This window comes from Prionailurus bengalensis, chromosome A2, assembly GCF_016509475.1.
Source record: "Prionailurus bengalensis isolate Pbe53 chromosome A2, Fcat_Pben_1.1_paternal_pri, whole genome shotgun sequence".
NCBI lineage: Eukaryota > Metazoa > Chordata > Mammalia > Carnivora > Felidae > Prionailurus > Prionailurus bengalensis.
In genome coordinates this window covers 133710294-133734675 of record NC_057348.1, presented here as the reverse complement: position 1 = coordinate 133734675, position 24382 = coordinate 133710294, and positions in this window count along the sequence as shown.

Below are 24382 nucleotides of genomic sequence, written 5' to 3'. Positions count from 1 at the left end.
AAACAGAGACAATTTTATTTCTTCCCTTCTGATTTGGACGCCTTTTATTTCTTTTTCTTGCCTCATTGCTCTGGTTAAGACTTCCAGTACTATGATGAATAGAAATGGCGAGAATGGGCACCATTGTCTTGTTCTTAATCTTAGAGGAAAGGCCTTTTAATATTTCACCATTGAATATGATGTTAGCTGTGGTCTTGCTGTATATGGCCTTTCATATGTTGAGGTATATTCCTTATATTACCAATTTTTTGAGAGTTTTTATCATAAATAGATTTTAAATGTTGTTCAATGATTTTTCTGTGTCTATTGAGATTATCATATGATTTTTATTTTCCATTCTATTAACATGATGTATCACGTTTATTGATTTCTAATTTGAACCATCTTTGCATCCTAGGGATGAGTCCTACTTGATCATCATATAATATACTTCTAATGTGCTGCTGCATTTGGTTTGTTAGTGTTTAGTTGAGATTTTTTGTGTTTAAATTCATCAGGAGGGGCACCTGGGTGGCGCAGTAGGTTAAGCGTCCGACTTCAGCCAGGTCACGATCTCGCGGTCCGTGAGTTCGAGCCCCGCATCAGGCTCTGGGCTGATGGCTCAGAGCCTGGAGCCTGTTTCCGATTCTGTGTCTCCCTCTCTCTCTGCCCCTCCCCCGTTCATGCTCTGTCTCTCTCTGTCTCAAAAATAAATAAATGTCTAAAAAAAATAAAATAAATTCATCAGGAATATTGTCCTATAGTTTTCTCTTCTTGTAGTGTTCTTATCTGTCTTTGGAACCAGGACAATGCTGACCTCGTAAATGAGTTTAGGAGTATTCCTTCATCCTCAATTTTTTGGAAGAGTTTGACAGGACTGGCATTAATTCTTCTTTAAGTGTTTGGTAGAATTCGCCAGTAAAGCCATCTAGTCCTGAGCTTTTCTTTAGGGGGGGTTTGATTACTGATTCAATATTCTATATTGGTCTATTGATCTGTTCAGATTTTCTATCTCTTCATGATTCAATCTTGGTAGGTTTTATATTTCTAGGAATTTATTCGTTTCTTCTAGGTTATTCAATTTGTTGGCACATAACTGTACACAGCAGTCTCTCATAGTCCTCTTTATTTCTGTGGTATCCATTTAATGTCTCCTTTTTCATTTATGATTTTATTTATTTGGGTCTTATCTCTTGTTTCTTGACTAGTCTAGCTGAAAGTTTGTCAGTTTTATTTATGTTGTCAAGTAATCAACTCTTAGTTTTGGAATCTTTTCTATCATTTTCCTATTCTCTATTTCATTTTTTTCTGCTCTAATCTTTATTATTTCTTTCTTTCCACTAACTTCAGGCTTAGTTTGTTTTGCTGTTTTTAATTCTTTGAAGTGTAAAATTAGGTTGTTTATTTGAGATCTTTGTTTCTTGATGCAAGTATTTATATTATAAACTTCCCTCTTAGATCTGCATCACAAAGTTTGGCATGTTCTGCTTCCATTTTTCTCATGATAATATTTTATTTCCATTTTGATTTTTTTTTTTGATCCATGGTTATTCAGGCTATACTTTGTAATTGGGTGTAGTCACTGTCTAAGGTCCCTGCCTAGGTGAGGTTCCTGGCTGTGTTCAGCAATCAGATAGGGCTGAACTGCTGGTGGGATTGTAGGCTGGCCTCTAGGGTTGCTCAGCGGCACTGTTCAGGCACCCTACTTAAGCGGGGCCAGAGGTTGCTCAATAGTTGGGTAGGGCTGGCTGGCTTTGTTCCCTGCCTAGGCAGGCTATAGGATGTGTTCCATAGTTGCCAGGCATCTGTGGCCATGCTTCATGGAGGGGTGGGTTTGGAGGCTATGCTCAGCAGTTGGGTGGAGGAACAAATTTGGTCCCCTTCACTGAACAAGCCAAAGGATGTGCTCCATGGTTGACATAGCCCTGTTAGCTGGGCATCCAAATCAGTCATAATAACTAATGGAGCTCTCTGGCAGTCAGGATTACTGAATGAGCTCTGCCGATGAGCAGAGCTGTGGCTTGGATCTCCACTCAGGTGTGTCGTCTGCCAAGATCTTAGAGCTGATTGCTGTAAGCCCGTCCCCCTTCTCCATTTCAATCTGATCCCTAATTGTTGAGCTCCTCAGTTTCCCCAGTGATCCCCATGAGGTAAGATTTGAATGAGCTTCCCTAGAAGCATCCCACAACCCTAGGGAAGAAGAATGTCCACCTTGGTCCTGTTTTTACCACAGGAGATACTGTAGGTTCCAGGGGCCTTCTTGGTTGGGCATTGCTGGCCTAGGGAAGGACAATGAGGTCAAAGTAAAACCACTTCTCTTACCTTTCTAATATGGTTCTTCTTTGTCTCTGTTATTCAGTGGAGTACTTCAGTCTCACCCCTGGGTTCTGGGATTTTCACAGTGTTGTCTTGTCTATGAATAGTTTCTAGCTGGTTTTCCTGTGAGGGAGACTAATGTCAAGAGCCATCTTGGTCACCATCTTGATGACCTCACTCCTGAGAGTGGTAGTTTTTGATAGCGTAGCCTTTTCTTCATAGAAATAACAAAGAAAAAAAGTATTTACTGCCAGTGTTCCGGGGAGTTTGTAATTCTTGCTTGCTTATGTTGTAATCAGTTCTGTGAAAATTCCTTAAACCCAGAAATCCAATTTGTCAGTTCAATATTAACAATTTTTATTCTATTAAAACACTTTAACTTACTTTCCTAGCCTTGAAAGATCCAAGTTTGAGCTAATTCACTTGCTAAATTTATTTGCCAAATTCAAATTTTAAAACTACTTATAAAATAATTTAGGGTTAAAAAAAAGAGACAGTTCTTTCCCCAATGAATTGCCTTGGAAACTTGTCAAAAAAACAAAACAAAACAAAACAAAAGTAATCATAATTTAGAACTATAAACTAAAGAATTTCCTAGAGAATCAACAAATTAAAAATAACCACACAGAGTGGTACATTTGAATTAATAAACCAGGCTCTCTGCTGGTACTAGGAATATAAAAATAATTAACATATTGCCTTTACCTTTGCATTCAGTAGGGTAAGCCCTCACCCAGGCTTCTGTTTGTACCTTGTAGCTAAAACTAAGTCTTATGGCTGTATACAGATTCAAGAGGAGATAGAGATCCAAACTTTTCTTTATAGTACCAAATTAAAGAAAGGCAGAAAGAAGGGAGCTGAAGTGGATATTTAGTGAGTCTCCCCACAGTATCCACTGCATGGAGTTTCCCTAGAGGAGAGATTTTTAACCTGCAGACATGGGTTCTCTAGTTTGGTAATATTCCAATTGTTCTGTTTTCTTTTGGGGGGTATATATTATTCCTAGAAATGATACTGAGTCTGTTCTCCATATCAGTCATCTTTTCTAGTATCTTTTCCAGCCCTGTACATGTTCTCTGCATTTTAGTAAAGTTCTTCAAGGTTGTACTTCTCATCAACTAACTTAAAATTTTGCTGCATTAATATGCATTTTAATTCTGCTTATCCACTCTTATTTTCCTATCGATGTCTTAGTTCTAATTATTGTTTTCTTGAAGAATGGTCACGTTTTTTTTTCATTAATACTCATTTTCATAGCTCTCAGCCAAATTCTTTAGTATTTGAAGGTACTCATCTTGCACAGCACTGACATCTTGCACAATACTGAAGTGCAATCTTCTACTTCATTTTTTGGTCCTCTGTCAATCGAAAGCAATGGTTTAAGTGAATAGATACATCTCCCAGGATGTAGTATACCAAGATTTTTTTAGTTTCTTCTTTTTAATGTTTATTCATTTATTTTGAGAAATATTGAGAGAGTGAGAGAGAGACAGTGAACACGAGCAGGGGAGGGGCAGACAGTGAGGGCGAGAAAGGATCCCAAGCAGGCTCCACACTAAGCCCAACACAAGGCCTCATCTCATGACTGTGAGATCACAACCTGAGCCAATATCAAGAGTCAGATTCTTACCCAACTCAGCCACCTAGGATCCTAGATTTTTTTTTTGTTTCTGATTCTACCAAGAAAACTTTGCTTCTAGGGAACTAGATGTTCCCTAACTCTAATTCTACTGTTTTCTCCCCTTCCATTCTTGCTCTGTGGTTTCCCAAGACTTGTCTTTTCTGAGTAAGTGTAAAAGTAGGAATGGGGATGGAGACATATAATGCTGATGTTACCATTCTCACTTACAAAGAATTAAAAGTGTGTGGGAAGCTTTTGAATTGCTACAGTCCATGATTCAAAAATTAGACAATTCCTACTATTTAAAAATGTGGGTTGCATTTAAAAAAGTGGCTATGCCACAAAATACCTAAACAGGTATTTCTCAACATTTTTGGCAGTAGTGTGCTAATCAGTCTTAGTTTTAAATGTTGTGATTATTTATTGTTTTATGGTCTTTCTGGTATTTAGGTATTGGGCTAAAGTGGGTTGTATGGGAGAGTACTGGTCAAATGCCATTTTATGCCAGAAATCTCTTGAAAGATGATCAGAAAGAATCACAGAGCTAAGAGGAAAAGGACAACAAAGATCTGTTTACTGATTCTGTATCTTCTGTGAAATCCTTCTTGCATAATGTATATTTTAAAGTATGATTTACATGTTTTTAGAATTTCAGTTAATTCAATTAAGTTCATCTGATACAGTGCTCAGATGTTTGCCTGTGTTTGGTCACAATGTTTTCTTTATAGGGATCCCATAACCTACTTGAGATCCTCTGAATCACTATTCTCTACTTTACAATGTATTCTACATTTTTTTTCTCAACATTTTATTAGCACTTTTCATTGTCTTCATTACTTTCCCCTTATTTAAATTTTCCTTCTTCATTCTTTTTTAAAGACAATTTTTAAATGAGCTCAATATATCAGCCTTCTTAGCGTAATAATTAATTCTTTGCTTCCTCTCATTTATTAGTTGCCCTATTTTCTCTTGTTTCTGTCTTCCCCCTGATATATCTGTTACACACTTTTTAACTCATTTTCTTCTTAAAATGTATGTCAGTATTTTTTATTTGCTTATTTCTAATTGATTTATTATTTTATTTATTTCTAATTGCTTTGTTTTGTTCTTTTAATAAATATCTATTTTTTTTGGAAGGGGGGCAAATGGAAATATAAGGTAAAGCTGACTATGATACTTTAATGTGATCTTTTCTCTTATTTTTCACATTGTTCAATTCCTTCTATTATAAAAGTTATTCCTCAAATCCTCTTATTTTGTGATTTTTCTCATAGAGCCTCAAAATTCCTCAGGACACCAATTAACCCTATCTATAACTTCAAAAAAGGGACACATTGATATATTAAGAAAAATTGACTTTTAATTGCAGTGTTGTTATTTTCTTAAGTGAGTCTTCCTCTTTACCTCCACCCCAATACACAACTTTGTTCTTTACTTGTTAGGCCCTTAATTTAATCTTAGAAAGATTATTTTAGAAGATAAGGCAAACATTTTTTTCAAGTATGCACAGTAATACTAATAAATGATAAAATACTGAGAAATTGAGTTTTCCATAAGATTTCCTTTTGATCATTTTAAATTAGCTCATGCATTTTTGGTTTGCAAATAGGTCTTTAATTGAAATTTGCTCTTATGAATAAAATCACTAGACCTTATGAATGTGGATGACACTAGGGGGCAGTATAGTAACTAGAAAGAGGACTAGGTTTAGCTTCAAGGAGCCTGGGTTCTAATCTTGATTTATTTATTGACAAAGAGAATAATCCTCTAAACTATTTTTTTTTTTTTTTGGCTTTTTAAAATTCGTCTACAAAATGAAGGGTATTGACCGTGCAATCCAATGGGGCCCTTCAAACTCCAAGCCTCTGTGTAATTCACCTCTTTTTATAAATAGTTTGTGAAAAGGTAAAAATTTAAGCCAAATCCAAATTCACATTAGTAGGATTTACATTAAACCAATATGTTCCTTCCATCACTGCAGTTTTCATTCTTTATAATTTGTGTTGAGGGAAATCCATATCATGAAATCCTCACACTAAAAGAGCATATTGTACTTTGTGACAGTAAGCTGACTATGAACCGAGGAGGATTCTGAGAAATGGCTCATGTCCAATTGCAATATTAGATGGCTATAAAAAAATAACCTTGAAAAAGCTGTGCCTCAGCAGTGCCTCAGTTGTGAGTTATGCTGAGAGAGCAATTATGAACTCTTCATACTCCAAGGAGCTTGCAAGCTATTGGCAAGGCACACAGGGTGCTGTCAAAAAGAGAAAATCATGGGAGACCCTGTCATTGTTGGTCAGCACAGTCAACAGAAGCAAGTGATGTGCTGACGGAAAGTAATAAACACTACTGTCGGGAACCATTGACTAGAACTTCTTTGTGGAACTCCCCTTAATCAGAATTTTTAGATTGAGTGTTGTACCAGTGAGGGCCTTTCAAAGTCTCTGGTGAGCTCCACCATTCAAATATCCCTTTAATGTAGACAGTACTTTGCCGAGAAAAGCAACTCAATTCGATTTCTAACATAGAGCTGGTGACCATATTCTCTACCATTCTCACACCACTGATTATAGCTGATTATTTCAGGGTTTGACCATTAACTCAATGACAACCAATCTATGAGATGACCAGGGGCTTATGAGGTGGGTGACTTGGAATTTAGTCACTTTAAAGAAGAAATGTTATTAATTGGCCCAGCCAATTGAAGTCTATTTCTTTGTAATTTGAACTAGTGATATGGGGGAAACGTTAATATGTTAGTAACAGAAACAGAAGCTAAAGGACCTGGAAAGAAAAGGCAACATGCAGATGCTAGAAGGCACAAGAAGCCATAAAAAAGGTTAAATTCTAAATTTGAATATACTGTGAAGTTGGAAAAATCATTACAAAAAGTAAAAAATAGTATACTTGTAGGTGCAGAAGAAAAGATAGAGATCAGCTGAGAGACTGCATTGTGGAAGAATCATCAATTACCGCTCTTGAGGGGACAATTAGATAATACAGCCCGTAGTTCAACATTGGCTTCTTCTATTACCTGATGTTGTGTTCTTATTTCAGAGCAACTAACTGCATGACTCTTTTTCCTACATATTTATGAAGACTCATTACATGGCTAAGATTCCTATTCCTGTATTACTTATTCTCATGTACTTCCTTAAAATAAGTTAGCTGTTAATTGAGGTAACAAAAACTGTACTATGCAGCATGACTGTAAACTGGTCTCAGAAGGTGCAAAAGTCAGTTATAAAAAGCCATGTGAATTAACCAAAATTCAATCAGATAGCATTTTAAACGCATTTGACATTATATAATGCTAGAATTTAAAATTATGCAGAATTCTCTCAATTTCAAAGGTCTTTAAGCTTTTAGTTAGGTAAATATAAAGAGCAAAAGAAATAGAAAATCCAATCAAATGATACACCGGGTGTGTCACTAATCAATTATTTCCTTTCAGCTCCAAATCTCTCTTTCCCAGGCTTTATGATAATGAAACTGGACCCTGTTAACATATTTACTGTGCCAATTGGCAAAAATGCTAGGCATTATCAGTAGAGGACCCTCTCCAGTGCTACAAGGCTGTAACAAAGGGAGATCCCTCCCATGGTGGTTCTGGTCTTCCATTATTATTTAATTCAAGAACCCAGGAGCCTCCTCTGGAAGCAATTCAGCTGCATCCATTGTTTAGGATCTCCCTCCTAGGGGTCACTTCTGACGAGCTTTTTTCCTGCCCACACCCTCCAGCAACGCAGACCACTTCTACAGACTAGCTCCCAACTTACAGCCCCTGGGAAATTTCTTTGCCACCAGTAGTTTCCTTGTTCCCCCTTTTGGCAGGGATCTGAATCTCAACCTTGGGCGTGGTGATTTTCTTTTTTTTTTTTTTTTAATTTTTTTTTTCAACGTTTATTTATTTTTGGGACAGAGAGAGACATAGCATGAACGGGGGAGGGGCAGAGAGAGAGGGAGACACAGAATCGGAAACAGGCTCCAGGCTCTGAGCCATCAGCCCAGAGCCTGATGCGGGGCTCGAACTCACGGACCGCGAGATCGTGACCTGGCTGAAGTCGGACGCTTAACCTACTGCGCCACCCAGGCGCCCCTAGGGCGTGGTGATTTTCTAATCCTTCTTTTTTGTTTGTTTGTTGGTTGGTTTTTGATTTGTTTTTGTTTTCTTTTTCTTGTCCACATTCCCTCAGCTTAGAGGTAGTAGTTTCTTTCTTGTACCTGTTACTTCTTAATTGGCTGTTACCCCCTTTATCTACCTTCTACTAGTTAAAAATTCTTTTTATTAAATTCACATAACCACTATGGTTTACTGTCTCCTGACTGGACCCTGAAAGCTGTACCTGCATAGGTTTTGCAGACTTCTATGAATACTGAATCAAAAGATTTGAACCGCGTGATCATCTCTATTGAGTAATAAAAGTATTGACACAATAAAAATAAATATGGTTTAGTATGTTACATCAAGATGGCCAACAGGAATCCAGTCAGCCTCTCATTCGAAAGCTTAGACAGTTGTTTTCACTAGTGAGAATGCATCTTTAACTCTGGGAAGATTTTAAATAAATATACAGAAGCATCTGAGGTTGGAATTCAGGGAAACAGATGAGATAGAGATTTGTGTACAAGGATTCTCTTAGGGAGTGCTCTCATAATCAACATTCATGGGGAGTGAAGAAAGCATCACTGAGGAAAGAAAGGAGTCAATTTATGATGCCCCCAGAGAAGGTCTTATAGGACCTGATAGAGATCTCAGGAACTGGGATAGCAATTCAAACTCGTCCACCTTGATGATGTTTAGGACAAAGTCATGTTAGTTAATCATTTGATGTGAGCTGACTCCAGGAGGGCAAGTCACCTAAGGTATTGTGTAGCAAATCTCTCTAGGTAAAGGAAATTTCCAGAGAGTGACTCTGCTGACAACCTATCCATCAACTGCCCACACTCCCACAAACGGGGAAAATGGGTGCCACAGTACCAAAGGAGGTTTCTGAGTAGATGTGTGAGTTATCTACTGCTGCTTAACAAACCTACCCAAAATTTAGTGGCTTAACATAATGACAACTTGCATTCTGCTCATAGATTGGCAATTTGGGCAGGATTCAATGGAGATAACCCTTTTCTGCATCACTCAACATCAGCTGCAATAATTTAAAGGCTGGGAGGCTGAAGTTATCTGAAGACTTGCTCATTCACATGGATGGTGGTTGATGCTGGCTTTTGGTTGGCTGAACTTGGGCCGTCAGCCTCTCTATGTGGCCTGGGCATCCTTACAACATGGCGGCAGTAACACATCCTCTGCATTCTAGTTCTAGAGGCAATGGCAAAACCTTGCCTAAGTTTGGGAAGTAGGGAAATAGACTCTGCCACTTGATGGTATGACCAGAAATATTGCCATCACTATTTTTGGAGAATATAATCTGCCACAACAGCATATCATAAAATCTACTTACAAAAAAGAAATGTAAATCATAGTATAAATATTTTGTTAGGAAAGAAGTTGGGTATGACTGACATCTTGTTTACTCTGATACTTAGGAGAATCTTGGCATTTAAAGTAAAGCCTTATAACTTCAATTTAAAATGTATAATTGAGTAGTTTGTTTAGAAATGATTTTAGTTGAAATCTTACTGGTTTCTTTACAGAACTAGATCTTTCAAGAAAATGTAAACCTCACTACGTTTTTATGTTTAATTTTTATATTAATGAAATAATTTTAGTATTTGGGAAGATCTGGTTTATTGAGTTACTAAAGTATTTTAAAATAAAAAAGAAGATCTAAATTTGAATGCTATTTAAAATATGTCAGAAGGTACATATACACACATATATGTGTATACATATATGTGTGTATATATAGGCATAAGTGAAACCAAACATTATCCAAACCCCTCTCAAAATGTTCATTACAGTCTGAACAATAACAAATACTATTAAAATTTGCTGAAATTAAAATTTTTCTGAACTTTTAAAAGTTGAACTAAAAGAGGGGCACCTGGGTGGCTCAGTCAGTTAAGCAAATGGCTCTTGATTTCAGCTCAGGTCATGATCTCACAGTTGCGAGATTGAGCCCTGTGTCAGGCTTTGTGCTGAAAGCATGGAGTCTGCTTAGGATTCTCTCTCCCTCTCCCTCTGCCCCTCCCTGACTTGGGCTCTCTGTCTCAAAATAAATAAATACACTAAAAAAAAAAAGTTTAGGGGCGCCTGGGTGGCGCAGTCGGTTAAGCGTCCGACTTCAGCCAGGTCACGATCTCGCAGTCCGTGAGTTCGAGACCCGCGTCGGGCTCTGGGCTGATGGCTCAGAGCCTGGAGCCTGTTTCCGATTCTGTGTCTCCCTCTCTCTCTGCCCCTCCCCCGTTCATGCTCTGTCTCTCTCTGTCCCAAAAATAAATAAACGTTGAAAAAAAAAATTTTTTTTTAAAAAAAAGTTTAAAAATTGAACTAAAAGGGGAGAATTGGAGTTTTAAATATGCTTACTAAATTTAATAACAGCTCTTAGTTCCCCAAATAAAATTTGGAATAGTCTTCTGTATACAGAACCCATCTTCAGGATGTCCCTTCTTTCTTTCCACCTAAACCTCTGATGAATGTAATCAAGAGGGTCAACTATTATAGACATATTGATTGTAACTCTCATATATCTAATACAGATTTTTGACCTAGGATAATAGGTTTATAGAAATTTACAATATCAGCACAGATCAACTCAACTATATGCTGCATACAATGCAATAGACTTAGGACAGTGGTACATCAACTACCTCTTTGCTTTCCAAGATCATGTTTAAGAGCTATACCTTTTCAAGAGCCTACAATGTACAACAGACAAAACAGTGTTGTTTTGTTTATAGATACTGGATTGAATTTGGCCATGACCAATGTATTTTTACCTTCTCTTACCACATATTTTGAAAACCATTGGTTGGTCTAGCAGAAAAGAAATCCAAGTTTTTAGAGCTCAAGGTATTATTAGTAATTTTACTATCAGTGATCTGCTGATTAACTAGAAGTGAAATGTTTTACTTTTTCTTGAACTGAGAGCCTTCATAGGGTCAGCTCTGTAGGTTAAAACTTATGCAACATTCTTTATTTTGGAAATTTTTGACTTTAAAATTACATCTTGGAGTTATGATATTTTCTAGAGATAACATAATTAAGCATTCAATTACAGTCTTTTATTCCATAAATATTTCTTTTGTGTCACATGAATTTTTTAGCAAAATAGTATTATATTAAATAAATTGACTAGAGATGTAATTAAAGATTGGTAGTTTTCCATGCAGAAAAGATATGAAACATGTCAAGACTGAGGGTTCAACTTCTAGAATTCTCTTTCTACATTGGCAAGACAGATAGATTCTAGATTTGAGATTATATGATTTAAAAATGGAAAGGTTGATTCAATTCAAAATTTACATGTTGGCATTTCAGACAATTTCTCAGCAATTAATGTGTAAATTTCTGAAAACTGACTATTATGGTTCTAACCTGAATACATACTATTTATTATTGTTAAACCATTGGCATTTGTCACAATAGTCTATGTATTCCTACCCCTAAAACACTAAGAATTGATGAAGGCTCATTGGTGGAATCTTTCTGATAAAGAATAATAGGATAATATTATTTTACTAGGTGCATTATATCAATTTTATATTGGGTTTAATAAGTTTTCTTAACTTCTTGTCTTAGAAATAATGTTTTTGTTGTTGCATATCTATTATATCAAAACTTGTTTAAAGATGGAAGACATTACAGATCTGTTGCATTTGGGCTCCTCAGGAAATAGCCTTTGAGATGGAGGTTACGGACGTTGGTTGTAGATATATCTGTGACTGAAAAAGAAGCAAGGTGGAATTTATAGCAAGCCCTACGAGGATAATCATAATATAGACCACTTGATTTCATCTTTAGCAGAAAATTGTACACTACTCAAAAAAATCTCAGCTGGTATGTTCCTGGGGGTTTAGTAGAGAATGAGCATCTGATCATGGCACATGAACTGACCATGCAGCAGAGCTGACCATCATAAACTCGGCTCTGTTAGGCTTCCTGAAGCATAAGTTTCAGTGGCCCCAGCAATTATTGTAAGGTGGAAGTGGCACATCTGGGATCAAGCAAAAGCAGGGTCAAAGAGTACACTGTCATGTCATCCACCAAAGTGGTGCTTGTGTCTCTTGTTCATATTTACTCCTCATACCAATGGCGTCAAAGGATCCCATATGACAAGCTAATAGAGAAGGAAAAAGTTCATGCTTAATTTATGAGTGGGCTGCTTCTAAACTCAGGGGTGACCTTGAAAGATAGCAGTGAGGGGAACTCCTCCCAATGACAAAGCTCAGGGGATGATGCACCTGGTCAGTCACTTTGTATGAAAAATGGAGTGATCTAGATAAGAATATACAGACTCATAGGCTGTGGTTGTTTAGGACCTAGAAGGATCTGTAAGGAGAAAGAAGATTAAGAACAGGAGGGTCTGGGACAAGGCATGTAGACAAACCTAAAAGACTGTAAATGAAGTGTAAAGACCTTTCCCGAAAAACTCATCAGAGTTGTGTATACATTGTGTTTCCATTTCCTCACCTCCTACGTTCTCCTATACTTCCTATAGGCTTTCAATCTCACCATTTCACTCTTAAGATGACTAGTGGTTCCGGTGTTGCCAAATCCAAGGTCTGTTCTTAGCTTTATTTACTTGATCTCAACAGCATTTGACATTCATTAATTGTCACTTCTTGTTCTTGAGATGTTTTTTTCACACATGTTCTCAGGTATCTAACTCCCTTGGTTTTCCTTTTATACACTGAATAGTAGTTTTCAGTCACTTCTTCAGGATTCTCATCTTCTTTCTGTCCTTTGGCCCCAAGGCTAAATTTTGGAGTGCCTCGCTGCAAAGTCTTTCACCTTCTTCTCTTATCTGTGTGTGTTTACTCTGATGTTACATAATCCTACAGCTTTAGATGCCACCTGTAGTCCTGACTCTTCCCTGAGCTCAAGTTGATATACTCAACTGCCTTCATGCTTTCTCCATTTGAATGAATAATGAGTATGCCTCACTTAAAATGGCTAAACCCAAACTGTGGATTTTCCTCTGAAAACCTGATTCTCCATGGTATCGTACTTGAATCCTCTCCAATACATATCACATCAGCATTAGATTTCACAGTTACATTCAAAATAACAGCATAAACTCAACCCTTTCCCACAACTTTGAGAAACCTTCCTGGGCTAAGGCCCTTAAACTCCTCTAAAATCCAACTTGTCAATATCCTACAGGTCTATTCTTGTTCTATTATAGCCAGTTCTCAACAGAACCATCCTAGTGATCTTTTTTAAAAATGGAAATAAAATCATGGCACACTTCAAAGTCCATAAATGGTTTCCATTCCATTCAGAATAAAGCCTTATAGACAAAAAGGGTCTACTTCACTTAGCCCCAGCCTATGTCTCCAACTCCTTCACTTAGTCCATGCTTCTCTTCATTTATTCTTTTTTCGCCAACTAGCACTCTCACCTCTACCCAAATCTATTATTTTTATTTTTACTTCAAGGACATTGTTCTTGCCATTCCTTCTTGCAGAAATCCTTCCCTAGATCTTTATGTGTTTCTCTCCCCTACTTCATTCGGGTCTCTAGTTAAATGCCACCTTCCTAAAGACTTTTTGCCTGAGCACCTTATTCAAAACATATACACCTTCCCATCTTCCCCTTATACCCTGCTATTTTTCTTCAAAGCACTTACCATTACCTGACATGCTATAATCTCTTCATCTGTCTGTTTTCTCCCTTTTTCTGTAGAACACGAACTCATGAGAGTAGACACTTATTGATTTACTGCTTATCTTTAGTACCTAGACCTGGGTCCCTAAATACTAAGGGACTTAGTAAACATTTGCTGAATGAAAAATCAATTTTGTAATCTATTGTTTCACCAACCTTTGGAGATTATAAAATGTACAATATTTAAGCCATTTCACAGATGAGGAACATGAGGCAGAAAAATTAAGTAGCTTGGTGAAAATCACATACTTAGATTATTCAAAGTTCCTATATCATAGCTTGGTGGGGCAATTTCTTTTAGACTTTAGCACCAGGAGGAAAATGTCTGTTTGGGGAATACAATGAAAAGAGATTTTTTTTTAAGTTCATGTTTTCTTCTTAACGGTTGCTTCTGGGAACTTATAGCCAAATTTTCATATGAATCACTGTATTTTGTTGTTGTTGATCCTAATGCTTTGCTTATTTTGTTTCACATTTTTCATGCTTTACCCATTAACAGGCTTATCTCATTCTGCTTATGGTCAAATGTGCTTTACTTTAAGTTTTAAAACTGAACTGAATAAATGTGGAAAATTAGGTCAACTCCAGGCCAAAATAACTAAGAAAGAATAAACTATAAGGTATGTATTTGTTGTAGTTTTAAGTAAAAGGGGTTAGCAAGGTAGAGTCAGAGCAAAATGATTTCTAACAGTCTTCCAGGGACTCTACAGATTTATCAAAGAAAGAAGAGCTCAGGAAAAAAAGACCAAATAATAAATGAGGGTGTACGTATTATTAATAATTCCGTTAAAAAGGCAGATATATTGAGCTCATTTAAAAAATCTCTCTTTAACAAGAAAAATGAAGAAGGTAACGTGGGCAATTAGCTACTGACATGACCACTGCATATCTAGGTAATGATCAAAGCGTGTGGGTGGTATGACCAGCCCAACCTCCAGAAGGAGGGTGCACTCACTGAAATGAGGCACAGTCTAGGAATGATTAACTATTTAAAGTTCACAGAGAATGCAAGTAAATTATTCATTTGTTTTAACATTTTCATTCATTTTCCACTTAATCCTTTAACTTTACAACACACAACCTACTTAAAGTTTATGAAATAGTTTAATGAAATATGAAATAATATTTATAAATGTTAATTTTTTAAAGGACGTAAATCATATAGAATCAGCAACAGGAATATACTTTCAGAATTTTCTTTGCCTTGGAAAGAATCTTTTCTATTTAAAAAATAGTATCCCTGACATTCTTAGGAGTAAAATGAATGTAGGGACCCCTTTAATTATCATACTACATGATACTATGTTTTCCTATGTCACATTATGTCACATCATGCCATATATCTTATCGTATATATTTGATTTTTTCTTATCTGTATCCCATAGAAGAATGTAAGTTCTATGAAGCCAGAGGTTATATCTTCCCATCCTTTTTTTTAAGGCTTACATGTCTGGAATATAATAAATTCTCGATAAGTATTTATTGATGAATGAGTAGATAAATGAATGGTTTATATTTTAAAGTTTTATGAGAGAGTTGTTTGCAGTAATTACTTAATTACTAAATGTTTCACAATTCTCCTGTCTCATATAGTTAGTATCTGGAGAAATCTTTACTTTTTCTACTTTTATTGTTTTTCATTTATCAAACAAATATTAAAAATTAACTGTGTTCCATGTACTGTGCTTGGTACCAGGGTTATAGTGTTGAACACGATGGATCAATTTGTAACCACACCTTACAGTAGGATGGGGGAGACACCTAACACACACAGCAAGTAAAAAATTCAAAGTAAGGGAAATGGATGCAGGTAAAAAATTCTGAGGTAGAGAATAATGGAGTTACTCATTTAAAGTGGCCCAAATATTCCTTGACCTCACAGAGAAAATGAAATTTTAGATGAAACTAAAAGGATATAAATGAACCAGTCATGCAGAAATCCAGAAGGGCATGTAAAAAGACCCTGAGATGTGAAAGAGCATGATCTGGTTTCAAATTGAAAGTAGGGGCTAGCTGTTGTAAAGTAATAACCAAGAAATTGAGTACTTTTAAACAGAATGGGAGTGATAGGGGACCATGTAAAAGTTCACTTTCCTTCCATTAAATGAAGGATCTTGAAGAGACATGCAATTGGAGATATCTGGTAGACAATTAGATATACTAAACGGTAGCTGTAATAGCATATTGAGCTGGAAATATGGAATTTAGAAAAATGGATGAGATTATCTGGAGGAGGAGAAGAAATGATTACCTGAGATGGAGCCCTATGAAACTTCCATTATTTACTGGTAAATAGAGGAAAATAAGACAGCAATAGGGAATGAAACAATGTGTTTTGGAGGTGATGGAAAACTCAGGAAAGGATGATGTTTCAAAAAGAAGGATATTATCCTCAATTCAAATACTGAGAAAGACAGAAAGGTACTTGTGGCAAATATTCTAGACTGCCTTGGCTCAGCATCTAGTGTATCCTTCTGCTCAATAAAAAAATGTAATGATGAATGTTTTGTCTCCCAGAATTCCATGCAGATTGGTTTCTGGATGTTATTTAGATTTTATGAATTATGCTCTATCATGCTGGGGTGGGTTTTAAACTGAGATAAGTGGAGAGAGGCAGCAGCAAGGCAGAAATGTTTTTTTCTCTTACAAATGCAGCAAATGCAGTATCATTCTAGAAGCTAAAATTCTGGCAGCAACTTCTTAATAAATTCATTATCACATCCAAAGTATTTTCCCTCCATAAAAAAAGACTAGGGGCAGCTTTCTGTTCCATGGATTACAATTAATGCAATGGCATCTTCAAGCTAATAACTGATAGAGTTGAGATACCTCAACTTCCAGATTATGTCACAAGTAAATGTTTCTTCATTTCATCCATTCTGTGGTGTTTTTAAAGTAATAATTCCTAGAGATCCAGCCCAAAGCATTCTCTTCAACACTCATCTATTTTGTAAAGTGCTAATTTCTCACAAACCATTTATAAGTTTTTAAAAATGGTAAGTTGTTTTCCATTTTTGCAAGTGAGCTCAGACTGATGTCATATTTAGCCTGTTAGAGACAAGAGACTTTTAAACAGAGAATCAGTAGAATCTGGAATGGTCATGTGACCTGATTGGATTTAAAGGTATGAGGACCTGGTTAGAGTAGAATACAGAATACCAGTAGTCTTTGCCAACCAGTGGCAAAACAGCTTCTTAAGAAGAAATGTCTGGCTGGAATAAAGTGCCTGCTAAAAGCATGGCTTGGGCAGAACATGACGCAACTATGAGATCATAGGATGATGCATATGAAGAATACAAAATTTTGGATAGCTTGGCTGTGTTTAACTGTACTTGAGTGCTAAAGGAAGAATATGACGAACTCAAGGCTCTATATTCTCAGCTCAAGGCAGTGTCAGAGAAAAAAGAAACATTTCATCTCTTGTATCTCAGATTTACACATAGAATCTTCTTCTACAAACTGGAGAATCTAAAGTATAGATTGAATTATAGCTACATTTTTAATGTGAAGATAAGGGCTTAAATTTTCAGAAAAAAATTAAGGCCTTGGGAAATGGAATAATGACATTGGGGAGGATTCAGGTGGGTGAGTATCCCAACCCCAAAGAGCACTTAGCAGAAGCACTCCCACTTTCCAATCTGAACAGGCTGGTTTACCTAGTTTGGAGGTCGTATAACTTCACCAAGGGTTATTGCTAGTTATGGGCAGCGTAACTCTACCACTATTATGTCTCCACTATCTCCAATCTGTTAGCTAGAATCAGATCTCAACATGCCAATGGGGCCAATTGCCAAGTAAAACCAAGAAAAAAAATTACATGTCAAAAGAATTCATATCTGAGCTAATTTGTGTCGGCAAAAACCCGGGGAATATGTTTATGGATTCTTCAGTGATTTATATATGCCACAGAGAAAATAACAAATTTTTCGATAAGGCAAAAATTATCAATAGAGGGCTTTTATCAAAGTTTATGGATTCAGTGTTCTACCTTGAGCAGTTGTGAGTGTTTCCTTAGTTGGTTAACTAAAAGTAGAACTCATCTATAGTCTACACTGAATGAAGTAAAAATTCTGTGATATGTACAAGAAGGACACCAATATACAGGGAGATAGCGGTGTTGGAATAAATATATCCAGGGCAATCTACTCCCCCTCTAACTATCGTCTCCCCCCAGTTTTCAATGGGACTTACGAAATCCTTATGGTAGGGTTTTACCGCCAGAGAAAATGAAAGCAGAGTTACTGTGACAGACACAATGTGGGAACAAGAGTGAGCATTGTTTCATCCCTGGGTATCTTTGCCAGTGGCTAATGGATCATGTCTCTAAGAATGAAATAAATGAAAAGTACACTAAAGCACTACTTGGTCTTTTTAGCAAATATAACTTTAGGTTTGGTGAAAAATACCTTGACCTAAGTTCCATGAAAGAGAGTTACTTGCCATGCAATTATCAGAATTAAATTACTGGGAAAGTGGATATAGATGGGAGAAGATGCCTTCATGATGTATATAATATATCTTCACTATAAATCTTCTACATTGTAGTACTATAAATATTCCTCCACTTGTAGCTATTTATTAGAGTGACTAAGCACTGGGAAAAGGGAAATACCCAGTACATTCAAGATTATGAGACTTTGGCTCTGAATGAGCACAAATCCTTGGAGACAAAGAACATCACTGGTCAGATGCAAATGGACTTTTTTCTGCGTTTACCTTGCAATTGCCTCAGTGGGTCTGTAATACCATCCTGTGGTTATTTTGTACCCAAGTATAACACTTAAATAGGAGCAATTAGAAACTGGCAGAGGCCCCACTCTGATTCCTTGACCCGTGGAGTCAGAACCATCATCAGAGAGAGTAGAAGCTACTGGAGTTCCCTTTTGTTTTTTAATTTTTTTGCACTTATTTATTTTTGGGAGACAAGAGACAGACAGAGCACAAGTGGGGGAGGGGCAGAGAGAGAAGGAGACACAGAATCCAAAGCAGGCTCCAGGCTCCAAGCTGTCAGCACAGGGCTCGACATGGGGCTTGAACTCACAAACCGTGAGATCATGACCTGAGCCAAAGTCTGACGCTTAACCCACTGAGCCACCCAGGTGGCCCTGGAGCTTCTTATTCAAGCTGAAATAGTAAAACAAAAACAATAACATTCTTGGATAAATCAAAGATGTTAGTACCATCTTCAAAGACTTGAAAAATATAGGGGTGGTCATTCCTATCACCTTATTTAATTGATCTGGATGAATCATAGAAAATGATCAGGGATTATTAGAAGCTTCATCAGATGGTAATGCCAAATGTAGCTGCTGTTTCAGATGTGGGTTCTTTAGTGGAGAAAATCAATATTGCCCTTGCCACTGGTATACATCTAGTAATTTTGACAGATAATACATTTTTCTTTCTATCAGTGAGCAAAGAACATCAGAAGTAGTTGGAATTACCTGACCGGGATCGAAGCACGTCTTCCCTGTCTTACTGTAGGCTTATGCTAGCTCTTCGGTTTTCCTACATAAGTTAGCACACAGGCACCATAACCTTGTTACCTTACCACAAGGCATTGTGTTGCTCTATTACCTTTATCACACCATGGAAGCTCCACAGTTTCAAAGGAAATACCACCAGGCAGAAACCTTGATCTATAAGAAAGAACAAGAGTACCAGAAAAAGAGTATAAAAGATTTTTTTCTTAAATAGAATATTGGCTCTTTAAAATATTAGCAGTGCATGGTGTGGTTTATAATATGTGCAGAAGTAAATACATGATAATAGTAGCAAAAATGACAGGAGCTCTTGTAAGCTTCTTACATTATATGTGAATTAATATAAATGTAATTCAAGTTAGACTGTAATACATAAGTCTGTCTGTTATTATTCCTAGAATCTAAAAGCAGTAAAACAAAGATACACTGCTAAAAATCCAAAATAGGAGATAAATGGAATACTAAAACATACTCAATTAACATAAAAGGAACTAGGAAAAGAGAAGCAAAAAAGATGGGGAAAATAACAAAGAGTAAGATGAAAACAATAATTGTCAGATATAAAAGGAAAAATAAATAACCCAAAATCATAGTTGGAGAACTTAACATTACGTTCTCAGTAATTTAGATGACATGCAGGAAAAAAAATGTCATTAAGAGTATAGCAGATTTGCACAAATATATTAACAAATTTGACGAAATGACATTGAGAGAACACTATACACAACTTCAGAATAAACATTTTTTCAAGCGTATGCAGATTAATCACCAAGATATACCATGTGCTGATCATGAAACAAGTCTCAAAAAATTTCAAAGAACTAATTCAGAAACAATAGAAGGCAGAAAACATGTACCATTATTTAGACTATGTCACTCTTCTCACCCTGTTGAAATCACTGGGTTCCTTTCAAATAATCCCTTTCTCACCAATATCTCTCACCTACAGAAAACAATCACCTATGTATTTCTCAGATACATGTTCTCTGACCACAGTGGAATTAAGTTGGAAATCAGTAACAATTACATATCTGCAAATCCCTGAATATTTGGAAATTAAGTTGCACACATCTAAATATTGAACTGATTTTAAAATTCACTTAGGAAAATAGAATATAATTTGATACAGGTGAAAATAAAGAACACAACATGTTAAAATTTGTGGTATGTAGTTAGAGCCGTGCTAAGTGGGAATGCTATAACACCAAATACATAGATTGGGCAGAATGAAGGTTTAAAATCAATTCTCTAATACCCTAACTCAAAAAGCTTAGAAATGGAGAATAAATTAAACAAACAAAAAAAGTGGAAGGAAGAAAATAATAAGAGAAAAAGAAGCAATGAAACAGAAAACAGGAAAACAATAAGGAAGGGCACCTGGATGGCTCAGCTGGTTAAGTGACTCTTGATTTCAGCTCAGATCATGATCTCACAGTTCGTGGGTTCGAGCCCCACTCCATGGTCTGCACTGACAGTGTGGAGCCTGCTTGGGATTCTCCCTCTCCCTCTCTCTCTCTGCCCCTCCCCTGCTCTCACACTTTCTCTCTCTCAAAATATATAAACATTAATTTTAAAAAAATAAATAAATAAACTTGATATAACTGAAAGTTCATTTTAAAAAAAAATTTTTTTTCAATAATTGGTGGGGCGCCTGGGTGACTCAGTCAGTTAAGAGTCTGACTTCAGCTCAGGTCATGATCTCATTGTTCCTGAAAGCCTATGTCAGGCTCTGTGCTAACAGCTCAGAGCCTGGAGCCTGCTTCGGATCCTGTGTCTCCCTCTTTCTCTGCCCTTTGTCTGCTCATACTCTGTCTCTCTCTTCTCTCTCTCTCTCTCCATCTCTCTCTTTCTCAAAAAGAAATAAAAATTAAAATAAATTTAAAAAATAATGATTAGTAAAGGACACCTGGGTGATTTAGTAAGTTAAGCGTCCAACTCCTGATTTTGGCTTACGTCATGATATCATGGCTATGAAATTGAGCCACACTCAATGTGGACCCTGCTTAAGAGTCTGTCTCTCCTTCTGCCCCTTTCTCCCACTCATGTGCTTTCTCTTTCTCAAGTAAAAAAAATTAATAAATAAAAATGATAAAATTGTAAAAAGGGGAACATTGAAGAGTCCAGAGATAATAAAATCATAATAAAGAGAAATTATGAACAACTTTATGCCAATAAGCCATGTGTCCATTCAGATGAAGTTCCAGAACATGCAAAACTAACCCATGGTAATGTAAGTCAGAATAGTCATTGACTTTGGGTGGGAGAATTAACTAAAAAACATGAGAGAAATTTTGAAGGTGCTAGAAAGAGTCCGCATCTTGATTTGAGTGGTGGTTGCATAGTATTCTTAAATAGAAATTCATATTAACTACATACAATATTAGGTTCCTTTAATTTTTTTTTTCATGTTTCTTTTTGAGAGAGAGGGGAGAGAGAGAGAGAGAGAGCACGAGTGGGGGAGGGGCAGAGAGAGAGGGAGGCACAGAATCCGAAGCAGGCTCCAGGCTCTGAGCTCTCCAGCCCAATGTGGGGCTCGAGCCCAGGAACTGTGAGATCATGACCTGAGCCAAAGTCAGAGGCTTAACCGACTGAGCCACCCAGGCTCCCCCCTTTAAATACTTCATTGTGTATGTGTGTTATGTGTATTACCTCAAAGACAAATGACATATACTTATGGGTCCTGTCTATAGGACTACATAAAATTGTAGTTAAATCTTACAGCAAGTGTCTTTACTGAGTTTCTATGCTTCCTGACTATGAACTTATTTATATAGGTTCAGCGAGACTCTATTCTTCTTTCCAAAGGAAAAAAAAAGTTAAAAAAATTTACAACCCTACCATGACAAAGATCTTGTTTAATTAGGTATGACAATCTTTATAAGAAATGAGAGTTATGCTTCATGTGTTACAATTATGCTTTTAATATTCTCCCAGGAAAATGGCCTAGTTTTGTTCTGTGACACATATAATCCCATATCCACAAATAGTCAAGAATGTTACTTTCAGATAGATAGGTCAGGAATCCTGGCAAACAAGGGAATCTCTAAGAAAGCACTGGTCACATGTTTTATAGGTAATAATAGATTTCCTATTATACCTAGACAAAATGTAGTCAGTGTAATTTTGAGGATTCTTGGTTCCTGATATCAGTAGATAAGCTTATAAAGACAGAAAAATGTTTCTGATCCATAACAATAAATTACAGTCTGTGAGGTTTTACAAATCCTCCACACAGATATTAACTCAGAATATCTTGTGATTCCCTTTTTAAAGCCACATTATTACAGAGGTTTATACGTATTAATTAATACCTCTTCTAGCTCCTATAAATAAAACTGATCAAATAAAATGTGAAATTAATGATATTAAGTTTTTTAAATGCATATGGTCAAATCCATGCCATAGGGACAAAGATCTGCCCATGATGAGAGACCTCAGAAGAAAAGCTGACCCTTGGTCCCATTTCAGTGTGCCAAAAACATGCACAGTATGTCCCACGGTCCCAGAGTCAGAAATAAATACACACTTTGCACCTTTAGATAACAAAGTAATAATATAGTAGCAAAAGGATTTCCCTGTGTCATTCTAGTGCCCAAAGTAAATAAACCTTGAGCTTTTCCTTCACGTTACTGCTACCATAATGAAAGTATTACCACTGATTTTACAGTGCGGTTGTTAGAGGATACATCATTATTTTTGTACGAATGATAATGAGAAGAAAATATGGCTTTTTTTGCACCATGAATTAATGTAAACTTGCTAACCTTGGTTTTTTATTTCTTTTAAATGTCTCTTGTGTTTTTTATTTGGCAAATTGGAACTTCTCAATATTGTACAAACCAACTGCTTTCCTTTTCAACTTGATATTGTTTCTGAATATTCCTTTCACAAAAGTGAAACAGTCACATCGTTATTAGTATCTTAAATGCTTCCAAATCCTAAAGAGAGAGAACTTTTGAAGGCAGCTGGGATTCATGTATAACAGAAAAAATAGGTTAATGTAGATATATTCACAGAATAGCTGATATCTTTCAATGCCAGTAGTAAATACATTCGTTTCAGTAAAAGTTACTATTTCCAAAAGGAAGAAAGCAGTTTCACAATCCTTGTGATTGTATTTTAATCAATAATTTTATGTTACATGATGACCATAACTTAGCTATCATAATACATTCAATTAAATTGCAGTGTAGTTTTGGGGCACCTGGGTAGTTCAGTCGGTTAAGTGTCTGACTTCGGCTCAGGTCATGATCTCATGGTTCATGGGTTAGGGCCCTGCGATGGGCTCTGTGCTGACAGCTCAGAACCTGGAGCCTGCTTCAGATTCTGTGACTCTCTCTCTCTCTCTGTCCCTCCCCGCTCATACTCTGTCTCTCTCTGTCTCTCAAAAATGAATACAAATGGAAAAAAAATTTTTAATTACAGTGTAGCTTGGCTTGATTCTTTGGCAGTGGAATCCATAATTGACTCACATACTTATTATTGTAGTTTCTTGGAACTACATGGATTTTGAAGACCAATGCATGCTTGAGTAGGGTATGACAAAAGCCCATAACATCTGCAGTGAGTATAAACATTTAGGTGTCAAACAATATTTAAAGTCTCCTTGGAAATAACCTACTCTACAACAAACAAAATCAGAACATATAGAGCTTCAGGAAATTCAAAAGTCATAAATTCCAATATTTTAACCAAAGGAAAAAAAGTTTTAACTATAAAACAATATTACTGAAAGTTTGGAAATACAGTACAATCATCCTAATTGGCATGGCCTGATAGAAATAGAAGTGTGCCATTACATTATTTTAATTTTGAGAGAAAATGTTTTTAAAAATTTCCAACATTTTATAAAGTATATCAAGGTATAAAACAAAAGGAAAGACAGGCCCCAAAGAAAGTAACTAAATCCAAGAGTAGCTGGCTGGGCAGAGGAGTAAAAGACTTTCTAATTAGCCCTCTGATGGATCTAAAATCACTCAGTTTTATAGTTCATACGGCAGGATCTAGCCTACACTAGTGTCAGGGTTTATGTGTGATCTTCAGGTGTCATTGAATATAAATCTCAGTGAAAATCATGGTGATAGTCAAGAAATGAGCCCTTTCTTCAATTCTGAGCAACATACTGGAAAAAACATCATAAGAGTTTGAAAAGAAAAGAGTTTTTTCTCCCTGCTAGATGGAGAGTGTTTTTTTCCA